This window comes from Schistocerca nitens, chromosome 8 (assembly GCF_023898315.1).
Source record: "Schistocerca nitens isolate TAMUIC-IGC-003100 chromosome 8, iqSchNite1.1, whole genome shotgun sequence".
In the NCBI taxonomy this organism is placed as follows: Eukaryota; Metazoa; Arthropoda; class Insecta; order Orthoptera; family Acrididae; genus Schistocerca; species Schistocerca nitens.
The window spans coordinates 325,081,550-325,099,009 of NC_064621.1; positions in this window are offsets into that span (position 1 = coordinate 325,081,550).

Sequence of the window (17,460 nt, forward strand, 5' to 3'; positions counted from 1 at the left end):
CTATTTACAATTTGTACAGTAACCAGATGGCAGTTATAAGAGTCGAAGGGCATGAAAGGGAAGCAGTGGTTCGGAATGGGAGAGACAGGGTTGTAGCCTCTACACGATGTTATTCAATCTGTATATTGAGCAAGCAACAAAGGATACAAAAGAGAAATTCAAAGTATGAATTAAAATCTATGGAGAAGAAATAAAAATTTTGAGGTTCGCCGATGACATTGTAATTCTGTCAGAGACCGCAATGGACTTGGAACAGCAGTTGAACGGAATGGACAGTGTCTTGAAAGGAGGATATAAGATGAACATAAACAAAAGCAAAACGAGGATAATGGAATGAAGTCAAATTAAAACAGGTGATGCTGAGGGAATTAGGTTGGGAAATGGGACACTTAAAGTACTAAAGGAGTTTTGCTATTTGGGAAGCAAAATAACTGATAATGGTTGAAGTAGAGAGGATATAAAATGTAGACTGGCAATGGCAAGGAAAGCGTTTCTGAAGAAGAGAAATTTATTAACATCGAGTATAGATTTAAGTGTCAGGAAGTCGTTTCCGAAAGTATTTGTATGGAGTGTAGCCATGTATGGAAGTGAAACATGGACGATACATAACTTCGACAAGAAGAGAATAGAAGCTTTCGAAATGTGGTGCTACAGAAGAATGCTGGAGATTAGATGGATAGATCACATAACTAATGCGGAGCTATTGAATAGGATTGGGGAGAAGAGGAGTTTGTGGCACAACTTGACAAGAAGGGACATGGTGGTAGGCCATGTTCTGAGGCATCAAGGGGTCGCAAATTTTGCATTGTAGGGCAGCGTGGAGGGTAAAAATCGTAGAGGGAGACCAAGAGATGAATACACTAAGCAGATTCAGAAGGATGTACTTTGCAGTAAGCACTGGGAGATGAAGAAGCTTGCACAGGATAGAGTTGCATGGAGAGCTGCATCAAACCAGTCTCAGGACTGAAGACCACAACAACAACAACAACAACAACATGCAACTTTTATAAGGAAACTATGGTGCAGACGTCAGCACCATTGTTCTAAATGATATCCGCTCAGAGTCGTAATAAATATCTAGTACTTGGTAACTTTGACAACTAAAATTAATGTAAATGTAGGAGAACTGTCTTGATTACCGGTTACTCCTTTGAAACAGTAAAGATGATCAGTTTTTGCAACATTTGATCAAATCTGAGTAAAGTGAGTTCAGTGAATTTTTTCGATCCCCGCTTAACGAAATTGCGAGAATCTCCTTAGCGTTGCATTTTCATAAAAGTAAAAACTAATTTACAAAAGTCAATTCTAATTAAGCGATATACAGTCATATATCTGGAGTTTTGTGATTTGGTGGTGTCTTTTAATATAAAAACATCGTGTTGGGCAAAATAACTAAGAGATGTGCCACAACTGAGTCACTGACATAAATAAGTTTCAAGTTGTGGTGCAGGGAGAATAACACTAACTTTTCATAACATGTAAGTACTAATACATAAAGAACCACCACAATTTGAGATGCATGTGATCTTAATTCAGCGGTTACACAATCGAGTCAAACTTACAAAGAACTTTGCAGTATGAGCCCATTTATCAGTATGTCCTTGCACCCCTCTGCCCTGGATGCGAGCAATGCTGCTAGTGGGAGCGGTGCATCCTCTCTTGAGGCAAACTCGTCCATAGGTGTTGTAACTGGCCCTTGATATCCTGGATACTGACGTTAGGCAAGAGTTGATCCGGGTTAGTTAAGAGTCGCAGTTCTTCTACGAACACAATGTGATGGTGTTCATCAACAGCCCAAACTGCGAGACACAGAACACAGTCGTTTGCGTTGTGTTCTCCACGGCAGGCAAGACATGTGACGGTAATTCCCTAATACAGCTACTGTTAGTCTCGAACCAATCGTGCAGGAAGGCTCGGTATGTTGAATTCCATTTCTTGATGCACAAGATGGCAAACCTCCCGTGTGTTGGTCAAACATGATCTACTGGAACCTTGACGACGAATATGCATGCTCTCACTTCCCATGCAATCCCAAATCGCGCACTGTCACATTCCACGGCTCCACAAATTTGGATATTGCACCATCAGACCAGGTGGCTATATGAAGAGCCGAAGTATGGCATCTTCCTGTCAGATGCTGATAGCGCTCTTGCACACGAGTGGGCGGTTTCTCCGTGTTCTTCCATGTGGCCACTCTGTTCACTCACCTTATACACCTTACCTGGCCCAATAACGTCGCTAAACAGGAACATCACCAATTAACTCCTGTTGTAAGTAGCCTATTTGTATGTTGACAGCGCTATAGACTGTGTTAATATCGCTGACAGTGCTCTACGCCCTCTGCAAGAGATTCCGTGTTTGGACGGACTAGCAGTTAGCCAGTGGATAGGGAAATGTATGCACATGATTTTCTTAGTAAGGACTCTGTGTTGGTAGGACATGTTTTGTAAAGTGAGATGTAATGATGAGTTTATAAGAAAATACGCAAGGAAATGTATCAGGATGGTTGTATGGTTGATAAGATTTGGGTAGTTGAATTATTGATAACAATATAATTTTTGGAACTGGATGTCATATGAACAATGTAAAATTTTCTAAGTACATTGTTGGCTATTCAACAAAATATTTCTTTTTGCTAACTATTTGCCTCCTAGCACTTAGAGTCTATGCTAGTTAGAGATAGCCGTTATTGCTACTTCATGTAATTGCTGTAGTTTGTGTTATGAAGATTTTCTGTGAGGTAAGTGATTATTAAGAAAGAATGGGGCTTCCACTATCGGGATTCGTGATTGAAATCAGTTTAGGCAATTAACAGAGTTGGAGGTAGTTTCACATATGTTTAATTTCGTGCTTTTTGGATTTGTATTAATATTAGGATTTCTTGCAATTCAGGTCCATTCTTTTGTGTTAAGTATCGGAAATCATATTGTCAATGTATAGAACTCAGACTGAGTTGGGCTTGCATGTTGTGGGTAATAAATGAATAGGGTAAGTATGAGCTGTCTTTCTCAGGGGAAGTTCTGTAGATCAGTGTTTAATAAAAAAATAGTAGATGGGTTAATTTCGCCGTGACCGTTGTACCTGTCACAGCGAATGGTAACTTATCTGTCAATAGTGCGTTCGTCAACGACAGTGACATGTGACCAAATCTTTTCTATGGTTAACTTCTTACGTGAGGTGGTGTGTTTCACATACTACCTGCTAAATGGACACAAACAGCAAGAAATGTTTCCTGACAGGATAAGGAGGAAAAGAAGTCGTACGGACGTAAGAGAGGAAATGCGTTCCTATGAAGTAAACACCTCTAAAGCTGGATATAAAAGATATTTATTAGTTTACTTTTCAATGTTCACAAGTACACGTGAGACTGCCCCAAGCAAGTGAGAACGTTCTGCATGTACTTGTGTTTTAGCTCCACAATCAGGAAAGCGCAATCGATGTACAGTACACATTACACTTCCTACAACCAGAGACACCTCCTCCAGGAGAGAACGGGTGTAAATATGTGGTACATAGGAAAACACATTTTTCTCAAATGTACTGAATGTGTCATGGTTCTTGTGGTCCATCCTAGGCTGAGAGATGCTAGTAAAAATATGTAAACTAGCTTTCATTTAATTCCACAGTACATAGAGAAATGTGGAAAGGAACCATAATACAACTACGCTTAAATAGTCGATATCGAATATTAAGTTAATAATTTCTACCTGGCCTGTGTTGACGTAGTAGTTATAGTTATTCAGTTCCAGACTTCATATTAAAAGGTTGCAATTAGGTACTTTCAGGTTAGCTTGTAATGTTCATCATCTTGTGAATACTATACTAACATTCTCGAGTAAGCGGGATCGACGGACATCTCGTAACGACGCATATGGAAGGGAACTGCCTGATATCAACGTCATGTGCTCTGAAAACTTCGAGCCGGTACAAATTTATTTATGAAATGTCTATATACTTACACAGTGTGATCAAAAGTATCCGGTAGTCTGTCTGAAAATGACTTACAAGTTCGTGGCGCTCTGCATCGATAATGCTGGAATTCAATATGGTGTTGGCCCACCCTCAGCCTTGATGACCGCCTCCACTCTGGCAGGCATACGTTCAACAAGATGCTGGAAGGTTTCTCGGCGAATGGCAGCCCATTCTTCACGGAGTGCTGCACTGAGGAGAGGTATCAACGTCGGTCGGTGAGGCCTTGCACGAAGTCGGCGTTCCAAAACATCCCAGAGGTGTTCAATAGGATTCAGGTCAGAACTCTGTGCCGGCCAGTACATTACAGGGATGTTATTGTCGTGTAAGCACTCCGCCACAGTCCGTGCATTATGAGCAGGTGGTCGATCGTGTTGAAAGGTGTAATCGCCATCCCCGAATTGCTCTTCAATAGTGGGAAGCAAGAAGGTGCTTAAAACATCAATGTAGGTCTGTGCTATGATAGTTCCATGCAATACAACAACGAGTACAAGCTGTCTCCATGAAAAAACGACCACACGATAACACCATCTTTTCCATATTTTACTGTTGGCACTACTCACGCTGGCAGATGACGTTCACCAGGTATTCGCCATACCCACACCCTGCCACATTGTCTACCGTGATTCGTCAGTCCACACAACGCTTTCCACCATTGAATCATCCAATGATTACGTTGCTAGCACCAAGCGAGGCGGCGTTTGGCATTTACTAGCGTGGTGTGTGCCTTATGAGCATCCCCTCGACCATGAAACCTAACTTTTCCCACCTCCCGCCTAACTGTTGTAGTACTTGCAGGGAATCCTGATGCAGTTGGGAATTCCTGTGCGATGGTCTGGATAGATGTCTGCCTATTACACATTACGACCCTCTCCAACTGTCGGCGGTCTCTGTCAGTCGGTATGTACTCTTTTGTGCTGTACGTGTCCCTTCACGTTTTCACATCACTATCACATCGGAAACAGTGGACGTAGGGATATTTAAGAGTGTGGAAAACTCGCGTACAGACGTATGACACAAGTGACTCCCAATCTTCTAACCACGTTAGAAGTCCGCGAGTTCCGCGGAGCATCCCATTCTGCTCTCTCACAATGTCTAAGGACTACTTAGGTAGCTGACATGGAGTAGGTGACAACACAATGCTCCTAATATGAAAGCCGTATATTTTTGGGTGTGTACGGCTACTTTTGACCACGTAGTATACGTTGGTGACGCCGAGAAACCTCACTAGTACAACTTACCATCTTCGTGATATCGGTAACATCACTTCAGCGGTTAACCGCCTGCACCCTTATCTTATCTTTTGAAAATATTTTTAAAAAAAGGTAGTGGCACATGTATCAGTGGGAGATGAGCCACTGGAGTACCCGTGGCCGTTAATACGTTAAATTCTGTGTTGTCTCTTTTATGGCGCTCGCAGGACTATCAGTAAGCGGTACTTCTGATAGCACTCTGCTTTCTCCGACGGAATAAGTAGCAGGGGACCTTAATATTCATGTTGTTGATTAATATTCAAGTTCAGTAAGTTTTAAAGGTGAAATTCTACCCAGCAACATCGGAACTAAAATGTAAGTTTATCTATAAATCCGCCACGAATCAAACTGTCAACGTACAAATCAAACAAGGATTGAAAGATGTAAAAGAAATAATAAGTACTGAGATAAAAATTCAGAATAAAAATATATTAATGGTGTGATGCACTGGGGGAGGGTAGGGGGTGATGATATTGTTGATCCTTATGCGAGGACGAATTACAGGACCTTTTACATGCAGAAATATGCACTTAAATCATAGAAGTTATTCAGGAGCAGCTGAAATGAAATTGGCCACAAACTTAACTCCAGACGTGATAACCACATAGCTGACGATGATTCTGCTACCTTTGAGGTCAAATAATACCTGACGGACGAAGCATGAAAGAGACTATTAGGACTGCTAGAGGCAAGAGATTATTCTTTGACCAAATCTGTCCACTAACATCAAACATATGCTCTAATTTGAGAAAGAATATTCTGAAAATAAACGCCGAAGCACAGAACAGTGTAGGAGTAAATCATAGGTTGACAAGAACTGAAGAATTTGGTAGGCATAGAAGATGGGCATAGAAGATAAAACACAGAAACATCCTTTGTTTCATCACAACTTTGACATGTCTCAAAAGCTCTCCATTGATCATGAAAATCTTGAATAAATAATTGTCTCAAGGTTCGGAGTTCATTTAACTTGCTAATATCTAATTTTAAAGAGCTTAATATCTTTAAGGGGACCACTCTGTGGTTCAGGTCGAATAAAATTGTTTTTCAGATTTCATCATATTTCGATAGATTAAGGTTTCATTTAACTACTCTGAAAAGTATTACGCTGAAAATTTTTTTTCAACCATTTCAAGAGCATTTTCCTACGACGTCTGTTTATGTGCCACTCCCACTTTTCTGTCACCCACTTTTGTGCATATATTTTAGATCTTTATATCCCCTACATGGCACCTTAGGGACCTTTTTTTTTATTCCCGAGTTTGTTGGCTATCCTTGGAAAGCAACGGTCGGTATTCTTTTGTTTCTGCTGTTTGTAAACAACACTCTTTTAAACACATGGTTAGTTTTGTTCAAGTGTGATTGTGAGTAATTGTTGTACTTACGTTTGCAGTGCTTGTCTACGTGTGTTTTGTTGTGTTTATTGAAGATGACGAAACGTAAAGGCATTTCCAAGAAACGACAATTTTGTGGAAACCAGTTTAGAAAGCATTCTGTACAAGAGGTTACGTCGTCTGGAAACGATGTTTCTAATTGTAATTCTTCAACAAATGCATCATCAAAGAAGCTCTCACCATTTCCAGAGAGTTACAACGAATTTGCTGTAAGTGACAAGGGGTGCAGCAACATTATTACAAATTTGAGAATATTATCAGATGTAATTTCTAAATTTGTACAATGTAGACAGTGTGGTGAGTCACAGAATGTGAAAATCTGAGAGAGTGCCAGTGGGAGAAAAGTCCTAGCAATTGCTTTGAATTTAATTTGCACTAAGTGCTGAGCTGTGATTTCATTTATGATTTCTTCAAAACCAGATGTAAGTGGTCCTTATGAAATCAATACTAGATTAGTTTATGCCTTACGATCCATTGGCAAGGGCATGGCTGCAGGGAGAACATTTTGTTCACTGATGAACATACATCAGCCACCAAATATATTTGAAGAACTGAGTGCAATATTAGAGAAAGCTGTATGAGGAAAGCATTAAACTGTCTGCGAGGGAAGCACTGGAAGAAAATAATGGATGTTCGGATATTGCAGTTGCACTTGATGGAAGTTGGCTGAAAAGAGGAAATACTTCTCTGAGTGGAGTAGTAACTGCTACGACTGTAGACACCGGTAAAATGTTAAATGTGAAGGTAAGGTTTAAATATTGCAAATGTTGTAAAGTCCAAGAACATAAAGAACACAACTGTGTGGCTAATTTTATAGGAACAAGTGATGGTATGGAAGTTAATGGAGTACAAAAAATATTTCGTCACTCCGTAGAAACAAGAGGCGTACGATACAACAGATTTTTGGGCGATGGTGACAATAAGGCATAAAACAATGTGGTGAACTCTAAGCCATATGGAGATGCCATTATTAGCAAAATAGAATGTGTAGGCCTTGTTCAAAAACGTTTGGGAACAAGTCTCTAACTGTTGATATGAGAGGAAAAAAATTAGAAGATGGAAAATTGTTGACCAGTCAGGGTCGGTAAACTAAAACTGAAATAGAAAACTTGGAGGTATACTATGGGCAGGCAATTATGAGAAATAAAGAAAATCTGAATGAAGGCAATGAAGAGAGATGTTTGTGCCATATTCTTCCGTAAGTCCTCTACTGATGGTAAGCCATGTCATGGATTGTGTCCATCAGGAGAAAATTCATGGTGCAAATACAATAGGGCTCAGGCAACTGGAGAATCTTATTCTCACCAGCATTCTCTTCCTGATGCTGTTATTACAGCAGTTAAGCCTATTTCCTGGGACTTGGCTCATCCTGATCTTCTACGGAAATGTCTGCATGGGCAGACACAGAACGCAAATGAATGTTTCAACAGCATAATTTAGAACCACCTTCGTAAAACTGTATTTGTAAGCATGCATACAATGAAACTAGGAGTTCACGATGCTGTTATTACATTCAGTTGTGGTAATATTGGAAAGTGTTGGGTACTGAAAAAGCTGGGAATTAATCCTGATGAAAATATGATCACTGGGCTGCAACATTGCGATAAATTGAGGTCCGCCGATGCAGACAGGTCTGCATCTGATATGGCCACGAAAACAAGACAAACATCCAGGAAGGTGAAAAAGGAGCTGGAAGACCTGCTAGAGGCCAAAGAAGGGCCATCGTATGAAGCAGCACAATTTTAATTAACTGTAAATAAAAGTATTTCAGAAGTTTTTTCTTTTACGTCAATTTCCCGCAAAATAAAATTTTCAGTACATATGTCCCATTACACCAGAAACTGTCATAGATAAATGAATGATATTTTCAAAGACCCTGCATGACATAAAAGCCACCTCTGGTACTAATTCATTAATATTTCCCCATTAGGCAGTTAACAAAAAAGTATTTTCTGCAGAAAAAACTTAGTATTTTTTGCTAATAAATTTAAAAAAGGATTTCTTAAAAACTATAAAATGGATAAGGTAGATTTTAGTACAGTTGACTCTATTAGCATCATGTAACCTGCAGTAGAAATATTAAGGTCCTGCATCAAATGTTTTTTTTTTTTTCATAAATGGGTCAAATACTTGCCTAAATTAACATGGTTTAGATAGGCAGGGTGTGGTCCGCTTAATTCCCTAATCTCTTCATGCGACTATCTTAAAGTTACTGTCTTCATTCTTATTGCTTTTATTTCATATAAAGTGGTCGTCCATCTCATGTGATGATATTTTCAAAGACATCGCATCTGACATAACGTACATCATCGTATGCGCACGTACAACATGAATGCTTTTGTCTTATGTCATCCAAAGATCTACTTCTGACTCGTACGCACGGAGTGCAAGCTCCAAAAAGTTACATTCCGACCATCCAAATAACCCACTGTTATAAATATGGTTCCCGGTACGTTGGATATAGGCTGAGGCCAAACATAGTGTACACCTCCTGCAAATCAGTCATTAGCTCCAGTGAGCAACCATTTATTGTAGCATAAACACATATCTCAGTGTTTCTGTTATCCTATGCATTCAATCATGCTTAAATTAGCTTATTTATAATTTCAATTTGCTTTCAGCAAGGAACAGTCAATTTCGTAAGGGAAGGAAGTGTGAGGAAATTACTATATAGTGGGAGAACAAGGCTTGACTACAATAACCAGGTTGAAATTGATGCCGTAGTTTGAAGGTGTTATGCACGGATGAAGGGGCTTGTTCAGTTAAGATTGCCATAGACGTCTACATGAGTTACGTCTTCTGATTTATATATACATAAGACAAAATCGCCGTGAGTAGTGATGCCATCATCCCATCGAGGTACCAGATTGAAAACATCCGTTTGGTAAAACACCATCTCCTGCCGCGTGAAGAAGTCCGTAACTGCCTGCTGCACACCTTCGTCCGAAAGGAATAGTCGACCCTTTCAAGTGACTGAAGGCGTCGTAATCGCGCGAGGAGAGACGAGGACTAAAGGGCAGGTACTTGAGAGTCTCGCACTAGAGTTATTACATCTGCGGTATGGGGACGTGTGTTATCATGAAGCAGCTGCACCTCTAGTGGTTGGACATGCTGCCCCATAAACATTCCTCATTCTCCGATGGATGTCTACCGGTGTTTGTCCTTCGGCATCCATGAAAAGAATAACAGCACGTTGGTCCTGTTGGGACGCATTTGCTAATAACGTTGCCATAGTTCACGTTTCCGCATTTACCGCACGCATGTCGAAAAGACACGAATGACACATATTCCCTTGCCTACAATTCGGTGCTTATATACCCGCATCGGAGTCTCCCGATGTTGCTTATGCACCGCAGAAACTCCCGCAAATGGAAACTTTCTTTATCGCCTATTACAGGGCTTCACAACATACGTGCTCGCGGAGCAAGCTGTGAGCAACAAGGGGCGAGCACGGAGCAGCGCGAGCACGCTACCCCCACTACCGGACCAGAGCGGAGAGTGGGGAGAGTCACGTGGGGTACACAACAGCTGCCGCCAGTCGATGTAAATCCGCGGCCACCTGCAGCGATATCACTCACGAATTATTACTGCGACAAATGAAACAAATAAAGGAGAATGTACACGTGCCTCATAATTATATTAGCTTAGTGTATGCCTCTACCATCTGTAGACACTGAAACTAAAGAATTCCACGACAATCCTATATTTTCAGCACTTTCTTCAACACTACTTAAAATATCACCTCCGGTTGTAGTGTTCTTCATGGCTACTACATCGAGGAGCTCCTCCCTCACATGAAGATCTCTATTAACACCTCTAATAAATATGGCAAGCTGCGCTGTTCCAGTGATGTCAACACTTTCGTCCAGAGCTAGAGAATACGCAATAAAATCTTTACAGATATTTGCAAACTGGCTCTGGACGTCGTCTGCCGTGTCCTGTATGCGACGCATAGTGGTCATGTTAGATAATGGCACAATCAGAAACTGTTCAACTTGAGATGGACACAAATGTTCCGCTGCAGCTACCAAACATTCTTTTATTAAATCGCCATCAGTTAAGGGGCGCAGGGATTTTGCTAAAAGCAAATCAATTTTGTAACCCACTCTGAGAGCTGCCTCAGTTGATTTTTCTTCGTCGTCCAGATCTTCTTCGGATAGCTTCCTTTTAAGTTTAATAACTTTCTGTGCACGATCTGGTCAATCACATTTTCCACGTCCGTAGTCTTTCGCGTGGTACGACATATAATGTCGCTGCAAATTAAATTTCGTTAAAGAATTCAGCGTTTTGTGACATACTAATCATTTTGCAACACCATCTTTTTCAGTAAACAGATACAATTCCTCCCAATGGGGGTTGAACTGCGAAAGCATGGTTGGGGTTACACAACGGCGACTTCACATGATTCTTAACCAGCGAAGTGACTGTTACGAGCTGATCGTAGTACTTTAAACGTTACACAGTCGGCGCGAATTCAATAGGCACGCTGCGGCCCTATTCAAACGTGCGCGCGCATTTCCCCTCCCTCCCCCCCCCCTCCCCACTCCGCGACCTTGCAGCTGCTCGCGAGCACGTGCCTTAGCAGATGCGAGTACTCGTGCTCAAAACCGGCCAGTTGTTAAGCCCTGGCCTATTATATATTGGGGTCCTACAGCTCCTACCACATCCCGCATCTCATCCTCCATAATAACTTATTCTGCGTATCTTTAACGGTCAAATTTCTTTTGGTCATAGTCCTTCCTATACATTGTTGGTAATTTACACTTCCCTATTCCCATTAAATATTCAAACTGAAAGAGTTTTCTGCGTTCTATTTGATAGATTATAATGATTTTGTTGTGCGTTGTTTCCTTTACTCACTCATTTCTTGTATGTTCCAAACGGGAGATCCTTGAAGCTCGTCTCAGATATCCTGTAGCCTCCACGGTTTACCTGCGCAGATGCGCTCGGGAGCCACCACGTCTCCGAAAACGTACTGAAAAATTGGCGGTTAAAGTAGTTTGGTGTCATTAATGTAGTCTACTCAAAACTTTTAAATTCAACGCTTTAATTGCACTTCGATGTCATGTTTATGACCATTTCTGGTTCCACATGTATCTGTTTTGTACTGATAGACAGATATCCACATACTGCATTCTGCTGATGATCTATTACCTCGAATGTAGTAACGTATCATCGATGTAACCAGTGTTACAAATAAACAGTCAACTCTATTACTTAAGGAATCAATCAAAACACTCCTTTCACTCGTATGGAATTAATAATGTTAGTGAGAAGTGCGAAGCAGCATTTTGTTTTCATTAGTCAAGAGTGTCGTTACACATCATTGTTAGAGATTAAAAAGTTCATTCCTATCTCATAAAACTTCAGAGCAAGCATTAAAATACGTCACTGAATAATTGAGCAAGAAGCAGCAGGACGCGAAACACGTCGCGAATGCGGTTCACTTTTTTGGTTTAACGTATCCAGCGAACCGATTGCGGTATATTTGCCACATAAGCGGATATATCTGTTATTCTATTACAAATACCCCGCAGGGTGACTCATAACTGACTGACTTGACATGGTTTGCACCATGCTCCTTTTGTAAATTACAATAATTGGAACTGAATTTATACATTGTGATTTGTTACAATTCCAAAAATTGTAACTCAAACTTCACATTTCTTTGAATAGTGGATAAACTTTCATTTTCATATAAACATTCTGAGAAAGCAACTGGTTAATTTGCTTGTGTATACGATTGTTCTTCAGTAAACACATTTATACATAAAGATGTTAACTACTTCGAAATAAATGAGAGCAGGTATTGCTAACATATTTTCGTTCCATAAATACTTTGTCTATTTCTACAGCTTTTCTTTCTGTTTACTCAGGAAGTCAGTATTTGCGTATATAATTATATATGAACAATGGTAATGAAGTTTCAGATGAGTGATATTTCGTTATTAACAGAGTGTTCAGGCAAACCAACTGGCTCATTATGCTGCTTGTAACCAAAACAATTTAACTGATAATAATGTTATGCTGAATTAGTTGAGTCAATATTTGAGCTTTATAGGTACTCATGATACAAATGACAGTACTGAAGACTTCACAAAATTGTAAAAAAATATGCTAATACTTGCGGGAGTGAAACAGAACAGATGGGAGGTGCCCAAATTGGCATATCGCAAGTCATTTCTGCAACTTCGATCGTCTTGCGGATGTCCTCCTTAATCCTTCAACACACCGAACCACGGATGGTAGATGGCTCAATAATTGCTTTATATGTGCTCTGATGTACGAATCGTAAGGACGAAAGTAGTTTTCTCGTGATACGCCACTACCAAGTAACGTAGCTCCATGGAACATAGACCGTACATACAACTTTGAAGGACAGTACAGAAGGTAGCTGAAAGAGTTACGCAATCAGAGGAACGGAAATGACACTTTTATTCAGAATCAATAATTACACTAAAGACATCGCGATTTATGATGATCCCTTGGACACTACAAAATATGGGATACCACGAACATGGTCCCATACTGGCCCCAAGGCTCGAAAGCATCTCTTTGTGGTAGTGTGTTCCATTCTTTTACCAGCGTGGCGAACACCTGCTGTGTGGTCGTTGATGCATGCGGACGTGCGGTAGTATGTCTCCTCAACGCAGCCTACACGCGAGCGATGGGATTTAAGTTCGGGGAATGGACACGCCGGTCCATTCGCCAAAGATCATTTCGTTCCAAGAGCTCTCGCAACTGCTCTGCTCGATGCGGTCACGGATTGTCATCCACAAAAATGAAACCAACTGCCATTGCACCACTGAAAAACGCGCGTGGGTTAGGAGTACAGTGTGAGATTATCGTTTCCCGGTGAATGTATCCAGTTTGATGATTTGCAGGTCTGTACACACATGCAACATTATGCCTCCGCAATCCTTATGACCAGGTCGACCAAAACGATCACGTTCGAAAACCTTATTGCATTACGTGCTCCCATCTATCGTCACATGAGGGTACGTCCCGAAGCACTATTCAGACTGAATTATCTCTTATCCGAGAAGGACACAAGACTTCACATCTCATTGGGTCAGTTCCTATGATCTTGGCACCGTCGCAAACGGTAGCTGCTATGTGTGTGTGTATGTGGGGGGGGGGGGGGGGGGTGCCAGTTGAAGACAACGTACTGGTCGTAGGTGTTTCCCACGACTGAGAAAGAGACCACCCCTATGCAGTCAACGTACCGTGCCGCTGTGGAGCGTGAGACTGTGTGCCTTGCATTCCTCTTAAATATGATTGCAATTGCATTCGCCGTTTGATGTCGGCCCCTTCTTGCCTGTTACTCAATGTACTATCCACCTGCTGCTGTAGTTCACTGTGGTGGACCATTACCTTCCTTTTGGCTGCAATACTTGTGGTTTGGAACGCTCAGCATGCACGGGAACAATACTGTGGGCATGATCCAATTCCTGGGCTACATGCGTCACAGTTAGTCATTTATTCAATTTCCTGATGATTTTCCTCATGTGAAGTATCCGTGACATGGTCGAATCAAGGACACCACCACAGTACATCTAAGATGCTGCCATTTCCCCTTCCGTCAACTGCCTGGCTTCGCGGGGCCAGCCCCTTCTGGCACTAAAAAAAATAAAAAAAATAAAATAAAAAAAAGCTTCAAATAGCTCTAAGCACTATGGGATTTAACATCTGAGGTCATCAGTCCCCTCTAATTAGAACTACTTAACCCTAACTAACATAAGGATATCACACACATCCAAGCCCGAGGCAGGATTCGAACCTGCGACCGTAGCAGCAGTGCTGTTCCGGACTGAAGCGCCTAGAACCGCTCGGCCACAGAGTCAGGTTTCCTGGCACTGCAGTCACGCTGACCTCATATCACTTGATGTCCAACTTTCTATGCACGGTTGGGAGACATCTGGAAAGATGCCTTCTCACTTCCATTCATTTCCACCGAGTTGTTAATATGTTACATTCCTGAATCCGTTCCGTCCTTACGTGCAACAGAGCAACGTATTAATTTTCGTTTTTAATCTGACTTTTGTGGACCACAAAATGAGTGTCGATTGCCTTTATGAGCTCATCTTTACATGTTATATCTTTATTAATTGCGCTCGTTAGGCAACTTTATCAAATTTATCAATGGGTACATTTACTTACATTTCAAAATCTGCCGATTGCTTTCCTATGGCTAAATATTCTGTCTCCTTGATGTTCAATTTTAGTCGGTATTTGCTATATTCTTCTGTAAGATGTCTTCTTCATCTACATCTTACCGTGGAATTGTTCTACACTCCTGGAAATTGAAATAAGAACACCGTGAATTCATTGTCCCAGGAAGGGGAAACTTTATTGACACATTCCTGGGGTCAGATACATCACATGATCACACTGACAGAACCACAGGCACATAGACACAGGCAACAGAGCATGCACAATGTCGGCACTAGTACAGTGTATATCCACCTTTCGCAGCAATGCAGGCTGCTATTCTCCCATGGAGACGATCGTAGAGATGCTGGATGTAGTCCTGTGGAACGGCTTGCCATGCCATTTCCACCTGGCGCCTCAGTTGGACCAGCGTTCGTGCTGGACGTGCAGACCGCCTGAGACGACGCTTCATCCAGTCCCAAACATGCTCAATGGGGGACAGATCCGGAGATCTTGCTGGCCAGGGTAGTTGACTTACACCTTCTAGAGCACGTTGGGTGGCACGGGATACATGCGGACGTGCATTGTCCTGTTGGAACAGCAAGTTCCCTTGCCGGTCTAGGAATGGTAGAACGATGGGTTCGATGACGGTTTGGATGTACCGTGCACTATTCAGTGTCCCCTCGACGATCACCAGTGGTGTACGGCCAGTGTAGGAGATCGCTCCCCACACCATGATGCCGGGTGTTGGCCCTGTGTGCCTCGGTCGTATGCAGTCCTGATTGTGGCGCTCACCTGCACGGCGCCAAACACGCATACGACCATCATTGGCACCAAGGCAGAAGCGACTCACATCGCTGAAGACGACACGTCTCCATTCGTTCCTCCATTCACGCCTGTCGTGACACCACTGGAGGCGGGCTGCACGATGTTGGGGCGTGAGCGGAAGACGGCCTAACGGTGTGCGGGACCGTAGCCCAGCTTCATGGAGACGGTTGCGAATGGTCCTGGGAAGTGGCGGTGTGGTCCCCTACGGCACTGCGTAGGATCCTACTGTCTTGGTGTGCATCCGTGCGTCGCTGCGATCCGGTCCCAGGTCGACGGGCACGTGCACCTTCCGCCGACCACTGGCGACAACATCGATGTACTGTGGAGACCTCACGCCCCACGTGTTGAGCAATTCGGCGGTACGTCCACCCGGCCTCCCGCATGCCCACTATACGCCCTCGCTCAAAGTCCGTCAACTGTACATACGGTTCACGTCCACGCTGTCGCGGCATGCTACCAGTGTTAAAGACTGTGATGGAGCTCCGTATGCCACGGCAAACTGGCTGACACTGACGGCGGCGGTGCACAAATGCTGCGCAGCTAGCGCCATTCGACGGCCAACACCGCGGTTCCTGGTGTGTCCTCTGTGCCGTGCGTGTGATAATTGCTTGTACAGCCCTCTCACAGTGTCCGGAGCAAGAATGGTGGGTCTGACACACCGCTGTCAATGTGTTCTTTTTTCCATTTCCAGGAGTGTATAACGACGACGACTGTGAGGACATGTAATAATGTTGAACGATAAGTCGATTAAAGATGTAACATATCTTGTAAGTGTTGGAAGCGTACCGCCTCTGCCAATATCCACCGGTAGTTTTCCATCCCAAGGGCTTGCTCTGTACACCATGATGCTAATAACAGAATTTTATCTTTATGGTCACAGACTTGGTTCCGACTTTTTTAATTTATGTTTTCGTCTAAGAACCAACATATCTACTCAGGAAACTGTCTTATGGTCAATCCTTACCATCGCATCCCTTGTCATCGGAAGCCGAACAACGGTTTTAATCACCCCCATTCACACTCTATTCTGCTGGCTTGCTTAGACGTCTTTTGCTTTCCATAAGCCGTCCCGATTGGTTGCGCGTTCTTTGACACGTGCAGGTCCGTGTTTCATGTAAATGTGCAGTATAACACAAAAATTAAATTTACATCAAAATATCTTCACTATTCACCTTCAAGTATGGCGTACTCAGCTTTGTATATTTCGGGAAAAGAACGTTGTAGAATGTATAGTTTATTAGCGCTCTACACAGTCTCATCTGAACAGCACAATTTATTTAATTCATCTGTTTCGAGTGTCAAGTATCAACATTGCAGAGGGATATGAAGTGTGACAAGCATGTAATGGCAGTTGTGGGGAAGGCGGATAGTCATCTTCGGTGCATTGGTAGAATTTTGGGAAGATGTGGTTCATCTGTAAAGGAGACCGCTTATAAAACACTAATACGACCTATTCTTGAGCACTGCCCGAGCGTTTGTGATCCCTTTCAGGTCGTATTGAAGGAGGACATAGAAGCAATTCAGAGGCGGGCTGCTAGATTTGTTACTGGTAGGTTTGATCATCACGCGAGTGTTACGGAAATGCTTCAGGAACTCGGGTGGGAGTCTCTAGAGGAAAGGAGGCGTTCTTTTCGTGAATCGCTACTGAGGAAATTTAGAGAACCAGCATTTGAGGCTGACTGCGGTACAATTTTACTGCCGCCAACCTACATTTCGCGGAAAGACCACAAAGATAAGATAAGAGAGATTAGGCTCGTACAGAGGTATATAGGCAGTCATTTTCCCTCGTTCTGTTTGGGAGTGGAACAGCGAGAGAAGATGCTAGATGTGGTACGAGGTACCCTCCACCACGCACCGTATGATGG